Below are 8,170 nucleotides of genomic sequence, written 5' to 3' on the forward strand. Positions count from 1 at the left end.
AGTCATGAGGGAGTACGTTACCCCTAAACATTGAAAAGATATTAGGATATTACGACAACATTACTCTTAGGACATCGCAAACTAATTTTTTCATGAGTATGACTTAACCTGATGGAGGACACACTCAGTCATTCAGAGAGAAATCCCCCACCACAAACTGCAAACTGGCATTCAGATCTGCCTCCATTTTGTTAGCAACGCCCCAGCTTCCAACGATCCAATCAATTCCCGAAGGACGAAATCAAGTCCCGCCCGCTCATTACAGATGCCGTTTCACTCGGATATACGTCACAGTAGAGAAGAAAAGACAATCGCAACTTCCGTTTCATGCCGACTTTAATGTTAGTTAAAGGGATATATCACCGTAAAACCTTCGTTCATCTTCGGAACACAAAGTCCATCACGACAGTACTTTGACACATGCGTGTGCATTCTTCTGCCTTGCAAACAGGACGCAGTGCATCCGGGTTCTACGTCAGAATGCCGGCTCCAGCGTCAGCAGCACCACGCGCATGTGTCGTGGTACTCTCCTGAATGCGCATCCAAGACTGACACGGAAGAGGAGAAATTGTTGAATAGTCGTTATTTTTGTTTTCTTCGCACACACAAAAAATTCTCGTAGCTTCATAATATTACGGTTGAACCATTGATGTCACATGGACTATTTTAACGATGTCCTTACTACCTTTCTGGGCCAAATTTTTTTCATGAATATGACTTAACCTGATGGCGGTCGCGCTCAGTCATTCAGGCAGTCTCTCTCTGTCTGTCTCTCTCTCTCTCTCTCTCTCTCTTGACTGATGTTAACTAATGGGACCTTATTGTAAAATGTTACCCATTCATGTCATAGCACAAATGGAGTGAGACTTGTTGAAGTTTAATATTTAGGTTTAGGGGATTGCTCAAATCACCAAAAGCAGAACCAAACAGGATAACTTATCCCCCAGTCAGAGCATGCTAAAACTCTAATCTTCAGAATTGGCCTGACATCTTTAATGACACAGCACAAAGCATTCAAGAGATCTGACTCAGCAGAAACAGAAATCCAGATGGGTATAAACTACATGTCTGAGAGAGCTCATGCTTTGCCAACTGTGGAAAAGTTTACAGAAAACCACTGCAATGTCCATAAATAGCACAACGGTGCAGAGATACCACATAAAATACAATACAGATGAAGTTTTTATGCAGAAATAAGGCAGAGTGTTGATATAAATATCAAATGTATTGCTTTTTCTGAAACGTGCATGTGGATCTTGACTAAATCACCACGATAAATACATGTATAGCTTGTGATTGATTACGCTTCACCATTGTTATAAGTCTCTCATCTGTAGATGTTGCTGACACTGCACTTGTTTATGTCAGGTTGACCTTGTGCGTTAAACTCCCTCTGCAGTAGCTTCACCTCCTGACTGACTCCAAGGGTCCTCGCTGATTTGTGCCGGGGAGGAGAGAGTCGGTTTAATAGGCGAAAGAGTAAAGAAAGCAAGAGGCTTAGAAGAAAGCTTTTCTTTGTGTTTGAGAGCATTTGGCCTCAATGATTCCCCATCCACCTCCTCCCCTCTGCCTCCTCTACATCTCAGCTCCTGACCACAGGGTCCACTGGGACACCAGCACTGTAATTCCATGCAAGTCAAACATGCTCAACTTCTGTTTCCATTTTGAGGCAAAGGTAAAAGCACCCCTCCCCCATGAAAAAGGCTTTGTTTGACAAGCATCTCTTTCGGTAAGTGAAAAGGGTGCACCAGGCTCGGCTGTCCATCTTTTCAGTGGTTAATTTGTAATTCACTGCAGGGGGTTTGAGGCAAATCTTGAAACCATGTCAGCAAAGATGTTATTCATTTAAGTGTGATGGGGTGAGTTATCGGGTGAATCTCACGGAAACCTGTCAGGAACATGTCCAGGTCACAATTCACCCCAAAATAAATAAATTAAAACAAAAAAATATAAATTGTAATGCAGGTCCACTGCTAAAATTCAGAGAACCTGTGTCACTCACAACAAAAACTGTCCGCAGAAAATCAAACATTTGCAGTAAGCATCCGGTTAATTACAGGTCCACATACCACAGTCGTGACAGAATGGATAGAAGGAGGTATAAAATCCATTACACTGCTCCTTAACTGCTCCAAAACCCAGTTCACTGTGTAAATAAACTTTGATTGCACCCCAAAATAAATAAATTAAAAAAAAAAAACTATAAATTGTAACGCAGGTCCACTGCTAAAATTCAGAGAACCTGTGTCACTCACAACAAAAACTGTCCGCAGAAAATCAATCATTTGCAGTAAGCATCCGGTTAATTACAGGTCCACATACCACAGTCGTGACAGAATGGATAGAAGGAGGTATAAAATCCATTACACTGCTCCTTAACTGCTCCAAAACCCAGTTCACTGTGTAAATAAACTTTGATTGTTTATGCATTTACTCAATGGTTAAGAGTTTGTTGCTGCACTTGCTGTATTCCAATCCATTGTGTTTTATATTTATTTTTGCATGCAGTACATACATTTCATCTTAAATACTATAATTAGTAGTGCTTGCTAGGTGTTCTATTTCTTTTTTTTTCTTTTTTTTTTTTTGTGATCAGACTTGGCAGATGAAATGATGGCAAAAAAAAAAAAAAAAACAGTCTCACACTGAAGGAGGAGCCTGAACCATTTTTAGAGACTTGGGCAAGTGAGAAATCAACTGGAAAACTCCCAGAACCTCCTAACAACCCCCTAGCAACATTCCAGAAATCGCCCATGCAGAACTCCTTAGCAAACACATGGCAACCACCCACAACATCCTAAGACTGTATACAGAAGTAGTCCACTATATGCAGCATTTGCTACCCATACACTGATTAATGGCAATATGAACTTTCTACTATCTGGCACTAGATCATGTTTAATTATTACAGATTACAGCCATTTCTGGCATATCTTTGCCTTGGCATTCATATGGAAATGAAAATAAAAAGTAGGTAGATCACAGGCCAAGATACACAAACTATAAGAAATGTGATGCCTGTTTGCGAAGATAAACATAAATTTAGAATTTTTTACATATCAATAAAATGCTGTCAAAACAGCTAAGGGAAATTGATTCAGAGATAATTCATGATGTATTTTAGGTAACATTTTAAAATGCACTTTCTTTAGAGCTGAAAAATCAGGGTTATCAGTTTGTGAGATCATTCACTGAACATTTTTACTTGACTATTTGACTAAAACAAGTCTCTTGAAGTTACGATTTTTGCATACTTACAGCAAAATTCTATATTTATAAACACACTTATTAAATCAACTCTGAGATTTGTACATTTTCTGCTAGAAATTATTTCATAAATTCACTAAAAGCTATTAATAAGAAATTCATTCATTCAATTCTTTGTCAAGTGTTATAGTCCATTGCCGTAATTTTATCTTAATGTATGCTTTTCTGTTTAATTTTATTTAGTTAATGACTGTGGGTCTGATGGTCTGAATGAAACTCTTTATCATTTCAAAGATTTAAGAAATCTTTGGAACTTGCAACGTAAAAGCAAAAATGTTTAAGCCAAAAAATAAACCACAACCTTAGGTACTCATATACTTCAAATGTGAAGCTTTATAAATATAAATGTTGATTTTTACTTTGAATGGTAAAAAATCCATCTGGACCACTACAACATCCAGATCCAAAAAACAGTGATCAAGCCAAATCGAAATAAACTAACCTGAATAAAGTAAACTAAACATTGCCGATGTTCCCGTGTAGTCTACCAAACATCCACCTGTAGGAGTTTACGGCTGAGTTACATTGTTGTCAACAAGCTAATAAGTAACACAAACAAGCCAACTGAATTGTGCAACTGGTATTTAACAGAAACAGTGAAGAAAACCTGTATTGCCCAACTTTTTAACTTAGTGATCAGAAGCTGATTCAACAAGTCATGACCTCTCCAAAAAAAATCACCCTCAAGCAAGGCAGGATTAGATTGCTTGATTGTAAAATAGACTCCTTAAACATTTAACAAAATGTGAAAAAAATGCTTTTAAATAAAAAAGTATTTCCACATGCATGTCATCATCTGTCTTTTTTTCCCCACATTAAAATATGAAACGGTGTAGCTTTTGTCTAAAATACAGATGCTTACAATTGTCTCCTAAAATGAAATAATGCATACATTGTGTTAAAGGGGTCAAGAAGTGGTTGGAAAACGTAACTGATAGCTAGGTTTAGCCTTTGTATCTATCAGCAGGTTTTCTATCCCAGTCCCTCAGTCACCACAGTGGACCCCCAGCTGAATGTAAACAGGACAGAGGTTCTGCTCCTTAAAAACGTCCAGACACAGACTTAGACTCATGCATTACTCTCCCATTTGTCCAAATCATTATCATCAAATGCATAAGAGATAAGGTGTAGTGTACACTACACTGGATATAACTAAATCCTTGAAAGCTGTTGCACTTTACATCTACAGTAATATGCGACTAGTATAATAACTAACAAGGTGTTTCAATACAATAATTATCATCTTAACATCTTCTAATTTCAATTTCACTTATTTGAAAATGAGTAAGTTTACAAAATAAGGATGGAAATCATACCACTTAACAGTTTTGGCTCCATTAACAATTCTTTCAGTACTTCAAAGCAACTCATGAGTTTGAGGCTGATTTATTCAAAAGAACCAGCTCAAAAAGAGTAATTTGTGAATCAAACTACTCAGGCTGAATTTTTTTTAATGCTTTGTGCAACCAGTGAGGACAACAAAATGAAAAATTACAGGTGGCTCTTCTACACCTACAGTATAGACCATTCTTCTATTACTGTTGAAGCTAAAAAGAAAAGCCATCTGTGAATAGTTAGGTCTGCTCACCTTGACGTGAAAAGTCTAAGACTAAACATTGAAGGAAAAAATATACAGTTCCATCTCAAAGTTTCAAATGTGTTTGAAGAACTGTAGTACAAGTATTAAGCCACACTGCCAACGCTTCAAGAAACTGGGTCAAAAAGGAGGCATATGCACTTTTTTGTCTTCTATCTGCACTATTTTATTTTTGAGTAGCCAACATATTTGATCACAAACTCTTGCTGTAAAGATGGCGCCGCTGATGGCTGCCGCGGTGTGGAGCTCTCCAGTTGTTTTAAAGGGGTCATATGATGCGATTTCAATTTTTCCTTTCTCTTTGAAGTGTTACAAGCTCTTGGTGCATAAAGAATATCTGTCAAGTTGAAAAGACTAAAGTCTCAAATCCAAAGAGATATTCTTTATAAAAGTTAAGAGTCAACCACACCTACCTAAAACGGCTCGTTCTAACATGCCCCCACATGACTACGTCACAATATGGGAAGATTTGCATAATGCCGCCCAAATGTTCACGCAAAGAAAGAAGGCATAACTTTTATTCTCGCTGTAGTATGAGCAGTGTAGAGTAGCGCTTGTTGTTTGTAATTTCTCCGATCACAAATGCAGACATCGTTTTATGTTTACGATACATTTGCGATGCAATGCAACGTGTAAAAGGACAGTATAAGTCATTATAATCCGTAATTATGTCCCCACTGGATGCAACAAATGCCTCGTTTATAACGGGTTTTAATGTTTTTGTCTCGTCGCTCCAGCTGGACAGGGCATCACAATATGGCAAGGGGCGTAACATTTCTGTCACATGCTTGAGGTATTCGGCCAATCACAACGCACTGGATAGCTGGCCAATCAGAGCACACCTCGCTTTTCAGATCGATGAGCTTTGTAAAAATCGGCGCGTTTCAGAAAGGCGGGGCATAGAGGAGAAACAATAATGTACAGTATGTGGGAAATAATGTGTTTTTTGAACCTTAAACCGCATAAACACATTTCATTACACTAAATACACAAAACAATGTTCTTTTTAGCAACATCATATGACCCCTTTAATGCTTTTGTCTGTTGTTTTTCAAACACAATACGTTTTACCAGGGATGAACTGCTGAACATTCAGCAGTACACACTACACCGTGGGACATGCTTCTACATCAACGAAAGGTGGTGTACAGATGTAACAGTGTTGAAGAAGATGTTCTGTCCTGATCTAGAAGCGCTGTTCATCAACTGTAAGCCGTTCTCGCCGCGGGAGTTTTCCTCATTCATGATCAGATCACAGACACAGAACAACAACACCCAGACTCTGTTACAATCATTCTTGGTGACTTTAATAAAGCAAATCTCTCCCGTGGTATTTTATTCACATATCTTTATTTTTTATTATCTGTGTGTTGTTGTTGTTGTCTCATGTGTACTGGAAGCTTCTGTCACCAAAACAAATTCCGTGTATGTGCAAACATACTTGCCAATAAAGCACTTTCTGATTCTGATTCTTTACAGATACAAAATGCATACAAACCAGTTAAAAGACTTCAGCCACTCTTAAAAATAAAGGCTTTTTATTTGCATCTACAATTCCATGAACCTTCAATATCTATGGAACCTTTCAATTGCACAAAGGGTTCTTTACACTCGTAAAAAAATAAAGGTTCTAAAAGGTTGTTTTCCCAGAAATGCCACAGAAGAACTATTTTTGGTTCCCCAAATAATCGGTTCTTAAAAGAACCATGTTTTTTTTTTTCTTAGTATGAAGGAAATTTTAATAAGAAACCTTTTTCCACTATAAATAACCTTTTGTCCAATAGAAAGTTTCAATGGATGTTAAAGGTTCTTCATGGAACTGTAGATGCCAATAAAGAACCTTTATTTTTAAGAGTGTATAGTGGGAAAGCGTTCTTAAGATCATCATCAAAATGTTCTTCATATTGAGGAACATTTTTTTTTTTTAACTGTTCCCGGAAAGTTTAATTGAGTAACCAAAAAATGGTCTTTCTATTGCATCACTGCAAAAAAACAAACAAATAAACAAAAAAAAACATTTTGCAATCTTTATTTTAAAGAGCGTAAGCCTGTCTGAATTAATATTTGAGAGGTTTCTCATGTTTGGAGAGAGATTCCTAAACTGCGCTCATTATGCAATAAGAACTACTACTAAATAGACCTTTAGTAAACCAGCAGGGACACACCAAACAATTTCCACGTGCACAGGTCTGGAAACCAGACCCCCATCGCTTCCGGCCCTCAGCCGGACTCAAAGTTAATAATGCAGTCGTCCGTTTGATCCAAGTACAGGATAAAAGCTGGCAAAAAGCTTTGCTCACAGGGAGCCAATTCTCCACCTTAATTAGAAACACAGGAGAGCGACATCAGCGACATCACCCTTCAGCCTAACAACCACGTTGGGTGGTTGGCAGGTGATTGTAAACTAATTACTGTATATTTAAAACAAATCACGCCTCTTCCTCTTACTGTCCCTCTTCTCCATGGAGGCAAAGGGTGGAAGAGATCTGGCGTCCAAGACTGTTTCACATCGAGTCACGTGGTCTACAGACCTGAAAAGAGGCTTTGTAGACTTCCTCCAGCATTTTGGACCAGAGTGGCAAAGTCATACAGTGGGAAACCTGAGGCAAGAATGCAGGGTAGAGAGTCACTTTATAATATGCAAACACTAAAAGTTAAAGTGGTTAACAGAGATCTACCAGATACAAGCTTTGTTATCAACTTCTTCAAAACAGTTCTGTGAGTTGTTCATTGTTGATAGAACAGCTATCATTTTGCCTTCTTTCTCAAACCCCAGCTTAAACCTATGCTGTCTCCATGAGCTATTTTACATTTAGTCTAAAATAAGAGCTCTGGCCCTAATCTAGAACAAAACCTTATCTGGTTTTATCAGCTAGTTTGGGCTTCATGCCAAAACCGGCACACAACTCCAGAAGGCTTTACACTGGAGGCACCTCAGGGCTACGATTGGATCCAGATGGAGTTTCTGCTGCCTTGTGAAAACAAGCTGGCCTGCGTTGGCCTTGATCTCCAACTACCATCAGCAAAGAGTAGTGTCCTAACTAGACAAGTGAAGATACACTCAAGCGATAACATGCCATTGCAACAAAGCAAATAAAACTAAGAACATTTACATTTATTCATTTAGCAGATGCTTTTATCCGAAACAACTAGTAAGAAAGTGCTGAGTCGCTGAGTCTCCCTTATTACATGGCTATTTACAAAAAATAAACAAATAAATGGATATAAAATACTAATCTGAGTTGAAGTTATTTTATTTTGTGAGAAGAAAGAGACTGTGATTTGAGAGACATGAAACTAGGGACA

Source organism: Sinocyclocheilus anshuiensis, unplaced genomic scaffold (genome assembly GCF_001515605.1).
Source record: "Sinocyclocheilus anshuiensis isolate Anshui unplaced genomic scaffold, SAMN03320099.WGS_v1.1 scaffold1098, whole genome shotgun sequence".
Taxonomy (NCBI): Eukaryota; Metazoa; Chordata; class Actinopteri; order Cypriniformes; family Cyprinidae; genus Sinocyclocheilus; species Sinocyclocheilus anshuiensis.